The sequence below is a fragment of the Triturus cristatus genome, chromosome 2_1 (assembly GCF_964204655.1).
Source record: "Triturus cristatus chromosome 2_1, aTriCri1.1, whole genome shotgun sequence".
Lineage (NCBI taxonomy): Eukaryota > Metazoa > Chordata > Amphibia > Caudata > Salamandridae > Triturus > Triturus cristatus.
The window spans coordinates 1,075,922,076-1,075,941,139 of record NC_140581.1 but is presented as its reverse complement, the minus strand read 5'-3'; positions in this window follow the sequence as shown (position 1 = coordinate 1,075,941,139).

Here is a 19,064-nt window from a genome sequence, read left to right as displayed (position 1 = left end):
GTAGAGTGAGTAGCAGAGAGAGTAGTAGAGTATTAGAGAGTGAGTAGTAGAGAGAGAGAGTAGTAGAGAGTGATAGAGAGTGAGTAGTAGAGAGTGAGTGGTAGAGAGTGAGTAGTAGAGAGTGGTGGAGTAGTAGAGAGTGAGTAGTAGAAAGTGGGTAGTAGAGTGAGTATTAGGGAGTAGTAGAGAGTGAGTAGTAGAGTGAGTAGTAGACAGTAGTAGAGAGCAAGTACTAGAGAGCAAGTAGTAGAGAGTATAGTAGAGAGTGAGTAGTAGAGAGTAGTAGAGAGTGAGTAGTAGAGAGAGTAGTAGAGAGTAGTAGAGTAGTAGAGAGTGAGTAGTAGAGTGAGTAGTAGAGAGCAGTAGAGATCGAGTAGTAGAGAGTGAGTAGTGGAGAGTGAGTAGTAGAGTAGTAGAGAGTGAGTAGTAGAGAGTGAGTAGTAGATAGTGAGTAGTAGAGAGTAGTACAGAGTGACTAGTAGTGAGTAGTAGAGAGTGAGCAGTAGAGAGAGAGTAGTAGAGAGTGAGTAGTAGAGAGTGAGTAGTAGAGAGAGAGTAGTAGAGAGTGAGTAGTAGAGAGTGAGTAGTAGAGTGGTAGAGAGTGAGTGGTAGAGAGTAGCAGAGTGAGTAGTAGAGAGTAGTAGAGAGTGAGTAGTAGAGAGAGTAGTAGTTAGTAGTAGAGTAGTAGAGAGTGAGTAGTAGAGAGTGAGTAGTAGAGAGAGTAGCAGAGAGTAGTAGAGAAGTAGAATGAGTAGTAGAGAGTAGAAGAGAGCGAGTAGTAGAGAGTGAGTAGTGGAGATTGAGTAGTAGACAGTAGTAGAGAGTGAGTAGTAGAGAGAGAGTAGTAGAGAGTGAGTAGCAGAGGGTAGTAGAGTGAGTAGCAGAGAGTATTAGAGAGTGAATAGTAGAGAGTAGTAGTAGAGAGTAGTAGTAGAGAGTAGTAGATAGTGAGTAGTAGAGAGTGAGTTGTAGAGAGTAGTAGCGAGTGAGTAGTAGCGAGTGAGTAGTTTAATTTAAAAGGAACACAATGAGGGGGTTCATTTTGCCATAGAAATTATGATTAGTGCTAAAAAAAGAAAAATTAGGGCACATTTTGAGTAACTTCTCAAATCCTCTTCTATTTCATTAAAAAAGTCTGACATGCAGACTAAAACATGCACTTTCAATACCAGCAGCAGACTTCCCTGGTGAGCAGTAGCTTTACTACAGTGATCTAAAAAGCAACTAGAGTGCTAACATTCGGGAATTTATGGCAAATGTGTGACACATCTGAATGCCTTCTTGATGGAACCAAAGTAAACAAGCATTGGAAATGCAATAGGTCTCGTCCTCGTTTAAGTTAAAGCAATTCTGTTTGTAATTAGGCGGCTTTTTAGCTTTGCTCGTAATAGTGGTTTTTAAACTTTCATGTACATAACATGCATATGTATGCATATATGTATATGTATGCATACATTTATATTTGTATTTATATAGATATGCAGATTATACATATGCTTATATATGTATATATATATGCACAGACATATATATATAAATGCATATGCATATATATATATATGTGCATATGTGTGCGTCTAGAGAGGTAGAGAGAGGTAGAGAGGTAGAGGTGTAGAGGTAGAGGTGTAGCGGTAGATAGGTAGAGGTAGAGAGGTAGAGGTAGAGGTGTAGAGGTAGAGTGGTAGAGAGGTAGAGAGGTAGAGAGTAGTAGAGAGAGAGGTAGACAGAGGTAGAGAGGTAGAGAGTAGAGAGTGAGTAATAGAGAGTAGAGAGTGAGTAGTAGAGAGTAGTAGAGACTAGTAGAGAGAATAGCAGAGAGTGAGTAGTAGAGTACGTAGTAGAGAGTAGTAGAGAGTGAGTATTAGAGAGTGAGAAGTAGAGAGAGAGAGAGTAGTTGAGAGTGAGTAGTAGAGTGAGTAGTAGAGAGTAGTAGAGAGTAGTAGAGAGTGAGCAGTAGAGAGTAGTAGAGAGTGAGTAGTAGAGAGTGAATAGAGAGTGATTAGTAGAGAGCGAGTAGCAGAGAGAGAGAGTATTAGAGAGTTGTAGAGAGTGAGTAGTAGAGTGAGTAGTAAAGAGTAGTAAAGAGAGAGTAGTAGAGAGTGAGTAGTAGAGTGAGTAGTAGAGAGTAAGTAGTAGAGTGAGTAGTAGAGAGTAGTAGAGAGTAGTAGAGAGTGAGTAGTAGAGAGTAGTAGAGAGTGAATAATAGAGAGTAGTAGAGAGTGAGTAGTAGAGAGTAGTGGAGTAATAGAGAGTGAGTAGTAGAGAGTAGTAGAGATTGAGTAGTGCAGTGAGTAGTAGAGAGCAGAAGAGAGTGAGAAGTAGAGTGAGTACTAGCGAGTAGTAGAGAGCAAGTTGTAGAGAGTGTGTATTAGAGAGTGAGTAGAAGAGAGTAGTAGAGTGTGAGTAGTAGAGAGTAGTAGAGTCTGAGAAGTAGAGAGAGTAAGAGAGAGTAGTAGAGTAGTAAAGAGTGAGTAGTAGAGAGTGAGTAGTGGAGATTGAGTAGTAGAGAATGAGTAGTAGAGAGTGAGTAGTAGAGAGAGAGTAGTAGAGAGTGAGTAGCAGAGAGTAGTAGAGTGAGTAGCAGAGAGTATTAGAGAGTGAATAGTAGAGAGTAGTAGTGAAGAGTAGTAGTAGAGAGTAGTAGATAGTGAGTAGTAGCGAGTGAATAGTTTAATTTAAAAGGAACACAATGAGGGGGTTCTTTTTGCCATAGAAATTATGATTAGTGCTAAAAAAAGAAAAATTAGGGCACATTTTGAGTAACTTCTCAAATCCTCTTCTATTTCATTAAAAAAGTCTGACATGCAGACTAAAACATGCACTTTCAATACCAGCAGCAGACTTCCCTGGTGAGCAGTAGCTTTACTACAGTGATCTAAAAAGCAACTAGAGTGCTAACATTCAGGAATTTATGGCACATGTGTGACACATCTGAATGCTTTCTTGATGGAACCAAAGTAAACAAGCATTGGAAATGCAATAGGTCTCGCCCTCGTTTAAGTTAAAGCAATTCTGTTTGTAATTAGGCGGCTTTTTAGCTTTGCTCGTAATAGTGTTTTTTAAACTTTCATGTACATAACATGCATCTGTATGCATATATGTATATGTATGCATACATTTATATTTGTATTTATATAGATATGCAGATTATACATATGCTTATATATGTATATATATATGCACAGACATATATATACATGCATATGCATATATATATGTGCATATGTGTGCGTCTAGAGAGGTAGAGAGAGGTAGAGAGGTAGAGGTGTAGAGGTAGAGGTGTAGAGGTAGATAGGTAGAGGTAGAGAGGTAGAGGTAGAGGTGTAGAGGTAGAGTGGTAGAGAGGTAGAGAGGTAGAGAGGTAGAGAGTAGTAGAGAGAGAGGTACACAGAGGTAGAGAGGTAGAGAGTAGAGAGTGAGTAATAGAGAGTAGAGAGTGAGTAGTAGAGAGTAGTAGAGACTAGTAGAGAGAGTAGCAGAGAGTGAGTAGTAGAGAGTAGAAGAGTGAGAAGTAGAGAGAAAGTAGTAGAGAGTGAGTAGTAGAGTAGTAGAGAATAGTTAGTCAGTGTCAGTCAGTGTCAGTCAGTCAGTGTCAGTCAATCAGTGTCAGTCAGTGTCAGTCAGTCAGTCGTTGTCAATCAGTGTCAGTCATTGTCAGTCAGTCAGTTTCAGTCAATCAGTGTTAGTCAGTGTAAGTGTCAGTCAATTAGTGTCAGTCAGTGTCAATCAGTCCGTGTCAGTCAGTCAGTGTCAGTCAGTCAGTGTCAGCTAGAGCAGCTCTGCTGACCTGGTTCTCTGGCTCTAAAGCAGCACTGCTGACCTGGTTCTATCCCTCTAAAGCAGCTCTGCTGACCTGGTTTCTCTGGATCTACAGCAGGTCTGCTGACCTGGTTGTCTGGCTCTGGAGCAGCTCTGCTGACCTGGTTCTCTGGCTCTAAAGCAGCTCCTCTGACCCAGTTCTATGGCTCTAAAGCAGTTCTGCTGACATGGTTCTCTTGCTCTAGAGCAGCACTGCTGACTTGGTTCTCTCCCTCTCGAGCAGCTCTGCTGACCTGGTTCTCTCCCTCTAAAGCAGCTCTACTGACCTGGTTTCTCTGGCTCTATAGCAGCTCTGTTGACCTGGTTCTCTGGCTCTAGAGCAGCTCTGCTGAACTGGTTCTTAGGCTCTTGAGCAGCTCTGCTGACCTGGTTCTCTGGCTCTAAAGCAGCTCTGCTGACCTAGTTCTTAGGCTTTAGAGCAGCACTGATGACCTGGTTGTCTGGCGCTACAATAGCTCTGCTGACCTGGTTCTCTGGCTCCAAAGCAGCTCTGATGACCCGGTTCTATGGCACTAAAGCAGTTCTGCTGACCTGGTTCTCTGGCTCTGGAGCAACTCTGTTGACCTGGTCCCTTGTCTCTAAAGCAGCTGTGCTGACCTGGTTCTCTCACTCTAAAGCAGCTCTGCTGACCTGGTTCTCTCGCTCTAAAGCAGCTCTACTGCCCTGGTTTCTCTGGCTCTACAGCAGCTCTTCTGACCTGGTTCTATCCCTCTAAAGCAGCTCTGCTGACCTGGTTTCACTGGATCTACAGCAGGTCTGCTGACCTGGTTCTCTGGCTCTGGAGCAGCTCTGCTGACCTGGTTCTCTGGCTCTAAAGCAGCTCCTCTGACCTGGTTCTATGGCTCTAGAGCAGCTCTGCTGACCTAGTTCTTAGGCTTTAGAGCAGCTCTGATGACCTGGTTGTCTGGCGCTACAACAGCTCTGCTGACCTGGTTCTCTGGCACTAAAGCAGTTCTGCTGACCTGGTTCTCTGGCTCTAGAGCAACTCTGTTGACATGGTCCCTTGTCTCTAAAGCAGCTCTGCTGACCTGGTTCTCTCACTCTAAAGCAGTTCTGATGACATGGTTCTCTTGCTCTAGAGCAGCTCTGCTGACCTGGTTTCTCTGGCTCTACAGCAGCTCTGCTGACCTGGTTCTCTGGCTCCAGGGCAGCTCTATTTGTTGAAATAGAAGAGGATTTGAGAAGTCACTCAAAATGTGCCCTAATTTTTCTTTTTTCTATGGCAAAATGAACCCCCTTATTGTGTTCCTTTTAAACTAAACTACTGACTAGCTACTACTCTCTACTACTCACTCTCTACTACTCTCTATTACTCTCTACTACTCTCTACTACTACTCTCTACTACTACTCTCTACTACTCACTCTCTACTACTCACTCTCTACTACTCTCTACTACTCACTCTACTACTTTCTACTACTCTCTACCACTCACACTCTACTACACAACTACTCACTCTCTACTACTCTCTCTCTATTACTCTCTCTCTACTACTCCCTCTCTACCACTCACTCTACTACTACTACTCACTCTCTACTACTCACTCTCTACTACTAACTCTCTATTACTCACTCTCTGCTACTCGCTCTCTATTGCTCTCTACTACTCACTCCCCACTACTCACTCTCTACTACTCGCTCTCTACTACTCTCTACTACTCACTCTCTACTACTCAATCTCTACTACTCTACTACTCTCTACTACTCTCTCTACTACTCAATCTCTACTACTATCTACTACTCACTCTCTACTACTCTCTCTCTATTACTCACTCTCTACTACTCACTCTCCACTATTCACTCTCTACTATTCTCTACTACTCACTCTCCACTACTCACTCTCTACTACTCGCTCTCTACTACTCTCTACTACTCACTCTCTACTACTCTCTACTACTCACTCTCTACTACTCACTCTCTACTACTCACTCTCTACTACTCACTCTACTACTTTCTACTACTCTCTACCACTCACTCTCTACTACTCAACTACTCACTCTCTACTACTCTCTCTCTACTACTCTCTCTACTACTCTCTCTTTACTACTCACTCTCTACTACTTACTCTCTACTACTAACTCTCTATTACTCACTCTCTACTACTCGCTCTCTATTGCTCTCTACTACTCACTCTCCACTACTCACTCTCTACTACTCGCTCTCTACTACTCTCTACTACTCGCTCTCTACTACTCACTCTCTACTTCTCTACTACTCTCTACTACTCTCTCTACTACTCACTCTCTACTACTCTCTTCTACTCACTCTACCACTCTCTACTACTCACTCTCTACTACTCTCTCTCTATTAGTCACTCTCTACCACTCTCTTCTACTCACTCGCCACTATTCACTCTCTACTATTCTCTACTACTCACTCTCCACTACTCACTCTCTACTACTCGCTCTCTACTACTCTCTACTACTCTCTACTACTCTCTCTACTACTCACTCTCTACTACTCACGCTCTACTACTCTACTACTCTCTTCTACTCTCTCTGCTACTCACTCTCTACTACTCTCTCTACTACTCACTCTCTACTACTCTCTACTACTCACTCTCTACTACTCCCTACTACTCACTCTACTACTCACTCTCTACTACTCTCCTCTACTCACTCTCTACTACTCCACTACTCTCTACTACTCACTCTCTACTACTCACTCTCTACTACTCTACTACTCGCTACTACTATCTCTCTACTACTCACTCTCTACTACTCACTCTGTACTACTCACTCTACTCACTCTTCTACTCTCTACTACTCACTCTCTACTACTCTCTCTACTACTCTCTGCTACTCTCTCTCTACTCTCTATTACCCATCCTCTACTCTCTACCTCTCTGCCTCTCTCTACCTCTCTCTCTACTACTCTCTACCTCTCTACCTCTATACCTCTACCTCTCTACCTCTACCTCGCTACCTCTACACCTCTACCTCTACGCCTCTACACCTCTACCTCTCTCTACCTCACTCTACACGCACACATATGCACATATATATATGCATATGCATTTATATATATGTATGTGTACATTATCTACTGGCGGTCGCCAGTAGATAGTTATAGTTAGGACCTATTTTCCATAGGAAATCCTCAACATTCTATTCCCAATAAGTCTGGCGCCGATTGACGAATCTTCGCAAAATTTTCCAAACTTTTGGCCAGCTCAGCTCTGCTCCTACCCTGAGAGTTTTGCGGTGATTCGTCAAGCGGGGGCCGAGACAAAAGGGTGGTCCCAAAACGCGTTTTCCCCATGCAATTTCCCATAGGACCTGTTGTCGGAGCTACAGCCCGAACTGCTGAACGGAATTACACCAATTTTGGCACAGAGGTAGTCCTCAGTTCAGACTCGTGCCTTTTGCTTAAATGGTGTAAATCCGTTCAGTAGTTCCTGAGAAAATTAGAGTTAAAAGTTAGTGATATCTACGGCCGAGGAGGATCCGCGGACCCTCCCCGCACCCATCGCGCACAAGCTGAATGCTAATTGGCTGTCAACACTCCAGATCAGGAAGTGTTGGCAGCCATCTTGTGCCTCGGTAGAACCAAGGCACAAGAAGCCCCAAAAAACCATCTCAAAATGCGAAAAGGGGGCAGGGCAGAAAAACCCTGACCCCCTAGGCCTGCCTGATTTTTTAAAATCGCGGGATGCGCGTAGGGTCCGCGCATCCCGCTGAGGAAAAGAAAACGAAGCGCGGGCTCCCGTGCTTCATTTACAATTAGCCCCCGGGGTTGCCAAGTCCCGGGGGCAATTTTTCCCCCAGGGCTTATCTTAATATATGCTGGGGGGCTCATGGCCCCCCCACACGCCCCGGGGACCGCCACCTCCCCGGGGCCAAGCTCCAGGGACCACCACCCCTCGGGGCTTTAACTTAAGTGGGAGGGGGGCCGCGCGGCCCCCCTCCTGGAGCCTTGTCGTTTCCCTGGGGACCGCCAGCCTCCAGGGCCAGCTCCTGCAGTGTCCTGGGGTGCCCACCCCCGGGACACTGCTGTTTGCAATGACAGGGCGGGAGCCTCGCAGCTCCCACCCTGCCATTGCAAACTGCTTTGCTATTTGGAAGATAGAGCAGCGAAACCTGCTCTCTCTTCCAAATAGCAAAGCAGATTGTTTTTCCACATGGGGAGCAGCATGTTAGCTGCTCCCCATGTGGAAAAGCAATGCCGGCTCTCACAGGAGGCAGGGAGCCAGCAGGGCCGTGGGAGGATGGGGACCCCCCCACGGTTCCCAAGCCCCGGGGATAGGGTCCCCGGGGCCAGTAGTGGCCCAGGAGGGGGGCCACGCGGCACCACTCCCCATAATTAAAATTTAGCCAAAAGAGGCCACTGGAGGGGGCAAGGCAGCCCCCTCCATAAATTATATATATTTTTTTTTTTAAAGGGCCATGCCCCGGGGGAAGGGGTCCCCGGGGCAAATTAAGGCCTCGGGAGGGGTGCCACGCGGCCCCCCTCCACAGTTTAAAAATAAAAAATAAAAAATAAAATAGGGGGCAGGCCCTTGGGGATGGGGTCCCCAGGGCCCACAAATATGAAAAAGAAGGGGAGCTACACAGCCCCCCTTTTTAAAAAGAATTTAAAAAACGGGATTGGGAGGTGGCCACGCCCCCTCCTTTCATCACTCTGCAAACGCGCCCCCTGGCGCATTTGCAGAGGGGGAACGAATTCCCCCTCAATACTGGGGGTCCCTGGGGGCCAACTAGCCCACCAGGAACCTTCAGTATGCGCCAGGGGGCTGCGTTGCAGAGAGGAGTAAGGAGGCCACGCCCCTTTTTACACCTCTCTGCAACGCAGCTCTGTGGCACTTACTGGAGGTACATGGTGGGCTAGTTGGCCACCAGGGGACCTCAGGATTCAAGGGGAATTAATTCCCCAACTTAAGTGCACACATATCACCTCAGGCCCAGCCCCCTTCCTTCACCATTGTACAAATATTCCTCTAAAACCAGCTGAACTACGAATTCTTATTTACTCACCTGTAAGCAGGAAAGAACCCTGGGCTGCATCTTTTAGCCCAGCACTGACCCTGAAAAGTAATTCTAAGCATGCTTACCAGTAACTTGTATTTCCTTCCATAGGAATCCATTGTGTGGTTTTAACCAGAAAATGTTCCTCTAAAATCAGCCGTCATTTCAGATGTCATCAGTGACGTCACTGACCATGTCATGAGTGATGTAATATGTGACGTCATCCGCAGTGCATGTAGCTGAACTAACTATAACGGGGGAATTTCTAGGGTTTTGTACGAGGGAAATGTCCAGCTAACTATAACGCCCCTGAAACCTATGGTTTTTTCTGTGAATATATATATATATACATACATATAAAAACATATATATAATCTGCCTATCTATATAAATACAAATATAAATGCATGCATACATATACATATATGCATACATATGCATGTTATGTACATGAAAGTTTGAAAAACACTAATAAAAGCAAAGCTAAAAAGCCACCTAATTACTGTTAGAAGTTGGCCTGGCATATGCTGGTCACTAGTTAAAGTGGCCACCTTGCACCAGTCCAATGCGACTCTTATGGTAGATGGGTTTAAGACAACCTTTTAAAGAAAGCTATTCTAGTGGTAGCTGTGGGGAGCAGTATTCAGGCTAAGTCTCAGAGGAATGTAAAGCAGCTTGTTTACCTTATAATCTCTTGAATTACCAAATGAAAGGACACCACACAGGTATACATATCAAATATATATGTATTTATTCCTAGACACACTCTACTAATCTCATCATGAGATTAGAAGTCAGGAACATATGCAAATATCAACGTTTCACAATAAGTTAAGCACAAATATGGCTGGGGCCCTAGGGGCGGACCAGACCATATACTAAAAAAGAGGTTTAGGAAAGTCGACTTGCAAGGGGACAAGGCCTAGGGCCTGTAGAATCGCTGGGGCCTCACTAATCCACCCAAGGCAGGTAAGTAACGGACCCACGGGAGACGCGTGCAGTGTGAGAACACAGCCGCAGGTTCCCTATTGATTTCAATGGAGCAAGTCGCGGTTGGATTTTTAAAGTTTAAGGGTCATTCTAGAGAGTCTACAAGCAAGCCACTTACAAGGTAAGTAGCTCGAGGGCCAACACCCACAGGAGCACCGGAGTGCACGAGTTACCTTACCCAGGGAAGCCGGGTGCATAGGTGTCTTTTGGTGTCGGGTCGTGTCGTCATTTTCTATGGAAGCCGAAGAAGTTTTGCTGCTTGTGAAGACTGGAGAAGTGTCCGGTGGAATCCAAGGCTGGATTCAAGATGAAGAAGACCTAAAAGCAGAAGGGACAGTGTTCAAAGTCACTTGCCAGTGACCCGGGGCCAGGAAGATGGCAGGACTTCAAAGCACTCTAAGGGTACACCCACCCAGCCCAATACACTAAATCCTGTCTGGAAGGTGGTGACACCTCCCTGTGACAGGATGCCTATTGTTGGGCCTCCTCTACTGCGAGTTTCAGTCAGCAGCAGGATCGCAGCCCAGTGTCTGTGCTGGTGGCATCCATTTTGTGATGCTAGGGCTCCTTCAGGATTCTACCGTGTTTCCACAGTAGGTACATGTCTATCCCTCTAGAAGGGTGGGATCATACTCCCACACCAGTTACTGGTGTGGGGGTATGATTCCAAGGTGTTTGACATCAAACACGACATGTTTTGATGCAGTCATTCCAAAGTTAGCATTTACCGCTAGGTTATAATGCACTTAAGAGTATATGGTTAAACCGCATCCACAAACAGCCACAGAGAATAGACTCTGCCAGCTGCAGAGGGGCCCTGCTCATGCAGAGGTACCCCCTCACATTGTAAACCAAGCACCCTGCCCTCAGGATTGATAGGGCCTGCCTTAGGGGTGACTGATAGGTTTATATGTGTGTGTAAGGTGAGATATAGGGAACCTATACCTCAGTGAGGAGTGCTAACACTACCTCACCCAGGCTGCAGTAGCAGGCCTGTGGTGTCAGATTTAGTCTGCTTCCCAGGGGTGGCATAATACATGCATCAGCCCCTGGTAGGCCTGTGAAGTACCTATGCCCTTGGTACCTAAGGTACCATATACTAGGGGCTCATAAGGTACCACAGTATCCAATCACTAGTGCATCTAATATGCACTCCAAGTTGTTTAGAGAGAATAGAGAGACTGGGGCCCTGATTAGCAGGGACCCAGCCAGACTATAGCCAGAAACCAGTGTTAACATCAGAAAAAAAGGGGGGCCAACATAAGTGCAGATCCTACTCTCCTACACAACCCCCCCCCCAAACACAGGGACACTAAACTAACCTTGACCAGTTGAATCTTCGTGTTCTCAGTGGAAATACCTTGTGAGTCCATCTGCATTGGCATGTTGGGTCCCAGGTCTATGTTCCACTGTATAGTCCATCCCCTGTAGGGAAATGGACTACCTTAGCAATTTAGGGTTTTCACCTTTCATCTGTTTAAGCCATAGGAGGGGCTTGTGGTCAGTCTGAACTATGAAGTGAGTGCCAAACAAGTATGGCCTCAGTTCCTTCAGGGCCCACACCTCAGTCAGCAAAGGCCTCCCTCTCTATAGCTGACCATTGTTTCTCTCTAGGGGTCAGCCTTCTGCTTATAAAAGCTACTGGCTGGTCTTGACCTTCATCATTAAGTTGAGACAGTACAGCTCCCACACCCAGCTCAGAAGCATCTGTTTGGACAATAAACGTTTTGGTGTAGTCTGGACTCTGTAAGATGGGGGAGTGCACATGGCCTGCTTTAGGTCTTCAAATGCCTTTTGACAGCTAGCTGTCCACTGAACCTTTTTGGCATTTTCTTTGAGGTAAGATCATTGAAGGGGGTCACAATAGATCCATATCCCTTAACAAACCTCCTATAGTACCCAGTCAGGCCTAGAAAGGCTCTCACCTGTGTCTGGGTGGTTGGAGCTACCCATTCCATTGTGGTCTGGATTTTGCTCTGCAATGGTTGAACCTGGCCTTCACCTACAAGGTGGCCCAGGTACACAACCTGACTCTTCCCTATCTGGCACTTAGTGGCCTTGATAGTGAGGCCTGCTTTTTGCAGGGCCTCCAAAACATTTCTGAGGTGGACCAGGTGATCCTGCCAGGTGGAACTAAAGGCAGCAATATCATCTAGATAAGCTGAGCAATACGTTTCCATACCTGTCAGAACTTTGTTCACCAACCTCTGAAAAGTGGCAGGTGCATTTTTCAAACCAAAGGGCATCACCACAAAGTGGTAGTGCCCACCAGGAGTTGAAAATGCTGTTTTGGCCTTGGCATCATTAGCTAACTTGATTTGCCAGTAGCCAGCTGTTTGGTCAAATGTACTCAGATATTTGGCTGAGGCCAAAGTATCAATGAGCTCATCTGCCCTGGGAATTGGATAGGCATCAGTCCTGGTGACTGCATTGATGCCTCTGTAGTCTACACAAAACCTCATTTCTTTCCTACGACCCTGGGTATGAGGTTTAGGCACACGGAGTACTGGACTAGCACAAGGGCTATCCGAAGGCTCAATTGCACCTAGTTCCAAAATGTTCTGGACTTCAGTCCTGATACAGTTCCTGACATGGTCAAGTTACCTGTAGATTTTACTCTTGACAGGCAGACTGTCTCCAGTGTACACCTCATGGGTGCACCAGGAAGTCTGACTAGGGGTCAGGTTAAACATATGTCTGAACTGCTGCAGAACTTGTCTGCATTCAGTTTGCTGATGGCCAGTGAGGCTGCTTGCCAAAGCAACACCATCTACTGACCCATCATCAGGGTTCTGTGAGAGCAGGTCAGGGAGAGGGTCACTCTCCTCCTCCTGTTCCTCATCAGTTTCCATGAGCAAGCCCATGTTAGCCCTGTCAACATATGGTTTCAATCTTTTGAAATGGAGCACCCTAAGGGGGCTCCTGGGAGTTCCAACATTCACCAAGTAGGTGACTTCTCCCTTTTGCTCAACAATTGTATGGGGGCCACTCCACTTGTCTTGGCAAGCTGCTGGGACCACAGGCTCCAACACCCAGACTTTCTGTCCTGGCTGGTATACAGTCAGCACAGCCTTTTGGTCATGCTAAGTTTTTTGTAGTTCTTGGCTTGCCTCTAGATTTTTGGTTGCCTTCTTCATGTATTCAGCCATCCGGGAGCGGAGACCAAGTACATAGTCCATCACATCCTGTTTGGGAGGTTTGAGAGGTAACTCCCAGCCCTCCTTCACCAAACATAATGGACCTCTTACAGTATGCCCAAACAGAAGTTCAAAAGGGCTGTAGCCAACCCCCTTCTGTGGGACCTCTCTGTATGCAAACAGAAGGCAGGGAAGTAAAAGGTCCCATTTTCGCCCAAGCTTTTCTGGCAGGCCTTTAATTATTCCCTTTAGGGTTTTGTTGAACCTTTCAACTAACCCATTGCATTGTGGGTGATAGGGAGTAGTGAACTTGTAGTTTATACCACACTCCTTCCACATTGCTTTTAGATACACTGACATGAAGTTGGTACCTATGTCAGATATAACCTCCTTAGGGAAACCCACTCTGGAGAAAACTCCAATGAGGGCTCTTGCCACAACAGGGTTTGTGGTGGTCCTGAGGGGAATTGCATCTGTGTACCTGGTGGCATGATCCCCTACCACCAAGATAAACCTGTGCCCAAATGCTGTTGGAGGGTCAAGGGGACCAACAGTGTCAATCCCTACCCTTTCAAAGGGTACCCCCACAACAGGTAGTGGTATCAGGGGGGCCTTTGTTGTGCCACCTGACTTGCCACTGGCTTGGCAAGTGACACAGGAGCGCCAAAACTCCTTGGTATCCTCTGACATGTGTGGTCAATGGAAATGTGGAAGAAGCCTGTCCCAGGTCTTGTTTTGGCCCAAGTGTCCTGCTAAAGGGATGTCATGTGCTAGGGTCAAGAGAAACCCCCTAAAATTCTGAGGTATTACTAACCTCCTGGTGGCTCCAGGGGTTGGATCTCTAGCCTCAGAATAAAGGAGTCCCTCATCCCAATTAACGTTATGGGACCTGCTGCTGTCTGAGGGGTTCAAGAGAGGGACAGCACTGTTGCTCCTTACTCAGATCTTCCCTGGAAGGTCCCTCTGCCCCCAAGAACTCAACCTGATCAGGCTCATGTCCCTCTGGGGCAGTTCCTTCTTCAGGATCTGCTTCTCCTCCCTCAGGAGGGTAATCTGAGATCTGAGACAGAGGGGAAGGCACTGCCTTCACCCTACTGCTCATCCTCTTGGGTAGCACCTGGTCCATACTTTCAGGACCCAGAGCTGGTTCAGTTTGATGCATTTTGGCTTGTGATCCGGTCACAGCAAATACTTCTGCAGGTATGCCCAACATCTCAGCATGAGTCCATAACTCTACTTCAGACCAAGCTGAAGCCTCTAGATCATTGCCCAATAGACATTCGACAGGGAGGTCTGCACTAACTACCACCTTCTTGAGGCCAGTTACCCCTCCCCAGGAGAAATTCACAACTGCCAGACTATGGTTGGTCCTGACATAGCTTGCATTGGTAACCTGGTACATTTCACCCAGGATGATCTGCCCAGGGTCCACAAGATCCTCTGCCACCATGGTGACACTAGCACCTGTGTCCCTGAATGCCAAAGCCTGTTTGCCATTTATTACAGGCTGCTGTTTGCATTTGCCGAGATTACTGGGGCTCACTAGGAAGGACATATCAATGTCTCCATCACAAACCAGCAATGCCTGACTAGGCCAGAGTCCACTTCAGAACACAGGGTCAAACCTACTACATCCTTATTCTGAGTACCACCTCCACCAGTAGCTGAACTAGGGGGAACAGATTCCTTAGGGGCAGGAGTGGTGGTGGTTTGGTCTTTGGACTTGTTACATTCAGAAGTCCAGTGCCCTTTCTGTTTACAGAATTTGCACCAAGGCTTCTTTTGGCATTTTCCCTTTGTAGACTGTGAATCCCCACCAGATGCAGATTTTTGGGGCCCTTGTGAAGACTTCTGGTCTTTTGACTTATCCCCACCTTTCTCAAAGCCTTTAGGATTCTGCTTCTTAGTGTCACCCCCTTGGTTCTGGGTTTTCTGCCTCACCCTGGTTCTGACCCATTTGTCTGCCTTCTTTCCCAATTCTTGGGGAGAGGTCAGATCAGAGTCCACCAGGTACTGATGCAACAACGCAGCTCAGTGGCGCTTACTGGAAGCACCTGGTGGGCTAGTTGGCCCCCAGGGGCCCTCAGGATTGAAGGGGAATTATTTCCCCAACTTAAAACACACCACAGGGCGTGTTTGGACACGTCACCTCAGGCCCCGTCCCCTCCCTTCACCACTGTGTAAACGTGCCCTGTAGCCGTTCTAAGTTGAGAGATTAAGTCCCCTTGAATCCTAAGGGTCCCTAGGGTCAAACTAGCCCACTAGGTACCTCCAGTAAGCGCCATTGCAGAGAGGTGTAAATAAGGGCATGCCCTGCACCACCTCTCTGCAACGCAGAGCAGTGGCGCTTACTGGAAGCAGCTGGTGGGCTAGTTGGCCCCCAGGGTCCCTCAGGATTGAAAAGGGAATTATTTCCCCAACTTAAAACACACCACAGGGTGCGTTTGGACACGTCACCTCAGGCCCCGTCCCCTCCCTTCACCACTGTGTAAACATGCCCTGTAGCCGTTCTAAGTTGAGAGATTAAGTCCCCTTGAATCCTAAGGGTCCCTAGGGTCAAACTAGCCCACTATGTACCTCCAGTAAGCGCCACAGAGCTGCGTTGCAGAGAAGTGTAAAAAGTTGTGTGGCCTGAGAACACCTGTCTGCAACGCAGCTCCCTGGCGCATACTGGAGATACCTGTTGGGCTAGTTGGCCCTCAGGGACTCTCAGTATTGAAGGGGAATTAATTCCCCAACTTGCGAGTGCTGCAAGTATGGGGCATGGCGTCCGGCACGATGCCGGTCTTTTCTTTTTTTTATTCTTTTAAGAAGGAGGGCTGTGTGGCCCCACTTCTTTTTCTGATTTATTGGCCCTGGGGACCCCATCCCCCAGGGCCTACCCCCTAATTAACAAAAAAAAAATATATCTATATATTTGAAAGAGGGCTGCGTGGCCCCCTTCCCAAGGCCTTAATCTGCCCCGGGGACCCCAACCCCTGGGGCATAGCCTTTTTTTTTTTTTATTCTTTAGGAGGAGGGCTGCGTTGCCCCCCTCCTCAGGCCACTTATGGCCCCGGGGGACCCCATCCCCCGGGGCCAGCCTTTGTTTTTTATTATTTAAAAAATATATATATATTTATAGAAACATCTAGGACATGCTGGACAAACCGTATGTACCTATCACCATGACGATTTGCGTGACATTCATTAAAAGCCGACTATGCCTACAATGAATCCATGTGGCATGTATTTACATCACTAGTGAAGCTCTGACGTATCTGACGCCCTACCGTGCCTAATCCCAGCGCCCCTGCCGGTGGGTACTCTCCAAATAGACACCCTTGTTGTTTATTTATACAAACATGGGTAGTTATTGACGGTCACATTTAATACACACGCACTCCAAGCCATTCAAAGGGGATTCGACAAAAATTCGACAAAAACTATGCAAGAAACCCCCCTCTCGGTTAATAAAACACACATCCAAAGCCGGATGTGTAATACTTTTTATTTTACTGTCTGGAAAGGAGACAAACCTCACTTGAGAGTAACAGCGCGCTCCTGGCTGAACCCAATGCTCTGTTACACACACCAGTGCCCGCCGAGTGCCACATACCTCTGTGTTGAGTTCCACCAGCTAGTGCGTATGCTATGACACTCTCTAGCCCATGTGCACTGTAACACCACCCCATGAATATGTCATGCCACACTTGCCTTAGCACGGGTTATATTGCCCCATCTAACGTGCCTTCCTCGATGCCTATGTTATAACGCACAACGCTATGCCATACATATTACAATCTGGGATCCATATCTTTGTCACAGTGCATATGCAACGTTACACTCCCCAGCACATATTTTATATTACAACTTTAGAGACTAGTTAGGTTACACAACACTACCCTGTGCATATTACACTCCAAGGTGCATATCGCATAGCACGCGCTAGTCCCTGTGCTATCTCGCGCTCTCCAATGAATCTGTCATTGCGCACAATGTATTGCATATTATATTTCACGCCACGGTTCATCTTATATCATACTTTTTGGTGCCTAGTTTATACCATACACTATATCTAGTTTTCATTTTCAATCATGCTCTCAGGACTATGTTCTATATAACACTGCGTTCACCTACCCTTTTCACGGGCATTACATTTTGCGATGGGGGGTGGAGGGTCAGGGCGTGTTTCTGCCAAGTGAGCCCGGAGTCACAGTCAGAAACGTCCTCTTTTTTCCTGAATGAAAGTGAGATTATGCTGCATACTTGTTCATATTTTAAGTAGTTCGCACAGACACACATTTGAAAAACAATAACGTTCCCAATACCCACCTTCTCTGAACAGTTAGCTTGCTGCCCCATCCACCTCCTCCCTATCTTCTGTTGTCTGAATCCATGGACTAGCCTCCTCCCTCCTGCCATGCATGGTCTGATGTGCTGCCACTGCCCTCCATTTAGCATGATGTACCAGTCCACTCCTCCTGCCCTCCATTACCCAATTATATGCCCCATCATTGACCTCCTGCTTAGCCTCTGTGCTTAGCTTGCTGCCCCTATTCTCCTTCCCCCTGCCCTCCGATATCTTTGTGCATGCCCCTGCTCCATCCTATTTGCCCACCATGTTCCATGGACCTGCCACTCCTATCTACTCTGAGTGTTCTGTGGAGCTGCCCCTCCCCTCCCACCTGCCTAGCATTGTCAGATGACCGTAACCTGTCTCTGCCACCTCCACCCTGCCTGTCCACATGCCATGCCCCTATCCCCTTCCTCCTGTCCTCCATGGTCCATTTTACTGCCACACCCTTCTGCCCTCCCTGGTCTGTTGTGCTGCAACTGCTCCTCCTGCCTGCCCCGCGCGGTCTGTTGTGAGGCCCGTTCCCCTAAACTCTCTTGTCTGTGCCCAGGTTCTGACCCTCCCTTCTATCCTCCATGGTCCATTGCGCATGCCCCTGCACCCTCCTTCTTGCCCATCATAGCCATTGTGCTGCCACTAACCCTCCTGCTTGCCATGCATGGTCTTCTGTGCTGCCACGGCCCCTCCCACCTTCCCTGTGTGCTCAGCTAGCTGCCCCTAACCCCCTCCAACCTTCCCCCCATGGTCTGTGTGTATGCCATCATAGTCTCACTGTTGCTCTCCATGGTGTGTCTTGTTTCTAGTGCCCATCCTGCCTGACATCCATGGTCATCTTGCTGCTCCTGCCCTGCCCCCTTGCCCCTAGCTCTCTGTTTCCATGTGCAGACCCCTATTCCCTCCCTCCTGGCTTGTCTGTTCCATTGTAATGTCCCTGATCTGTCCCTCCTGCACTTTATTTTCTGTTATGCTGCAGCTTTCTCTCCTGTCTGTCCATTAGGGTCAGCTAGCTACCATTGCCTCTTCGCCTCTGTTCTCTGTTGTCCATGTGCATGGTCCTGTCCGCTCCCTATTGCTTTCTATGGATTGTTGTGCTGCACTCCCATACCGCATGCCCTGTGTGGTGTATTGTGCTTCTGCAAATCCTGATGCCTGCCCTGGAGGATCAGTTTGGTGCACCTCTCCATGTCCTCTGTCCTCGGTTATCCAAGTCCATGTCCCTACCCCAATTCCTCCTGCCTTCCATGATCCAATGTACCATACTTGCGAACATTTTGAACTTGGTAAGAGGGAGATTTTGAAAAAAAACTGGGGTATTGATTTTACCCTTTGAGTTACATTGAAAAAGAGGAGATTGTAGACAGGAAACAGATCAAATAAAGCTCATTTGAGCTTAAAAACATTGGACGTTTCCTGGTTAAATCGGGTCTGTTGACATGTATGGTTGTACTACCACTGCCTCTTCCTTCTGCCCACAATGCTCTATTATATTGCCACAGCCTCTCTTGCCAGTCCTATATTGTTAGTTTGTTGCCCCTGCCCCCCTTTCCACTGCCCTCCATAGTCTGTTGTGCTGCCACTGCCCTTCCTGCCTGCCCAGTGTGGTCAAATTGTTGCCTCTGCACCCTCCTACCTGCCTTCAATTTTCAGAGTCCGTTCCCCTGGCCTCTGCCTCTCAACAGTATCCTAATGAACAACTAGATTGCTAACATTCTATATTTGTTACAAAAGTGTGGAACGCCTGACTTCATCTTGATGTAATCAAAACTGTAATGCCTATAGCATTTCCTTTAGAAATTACATATACGAGAGGGACCTATTTG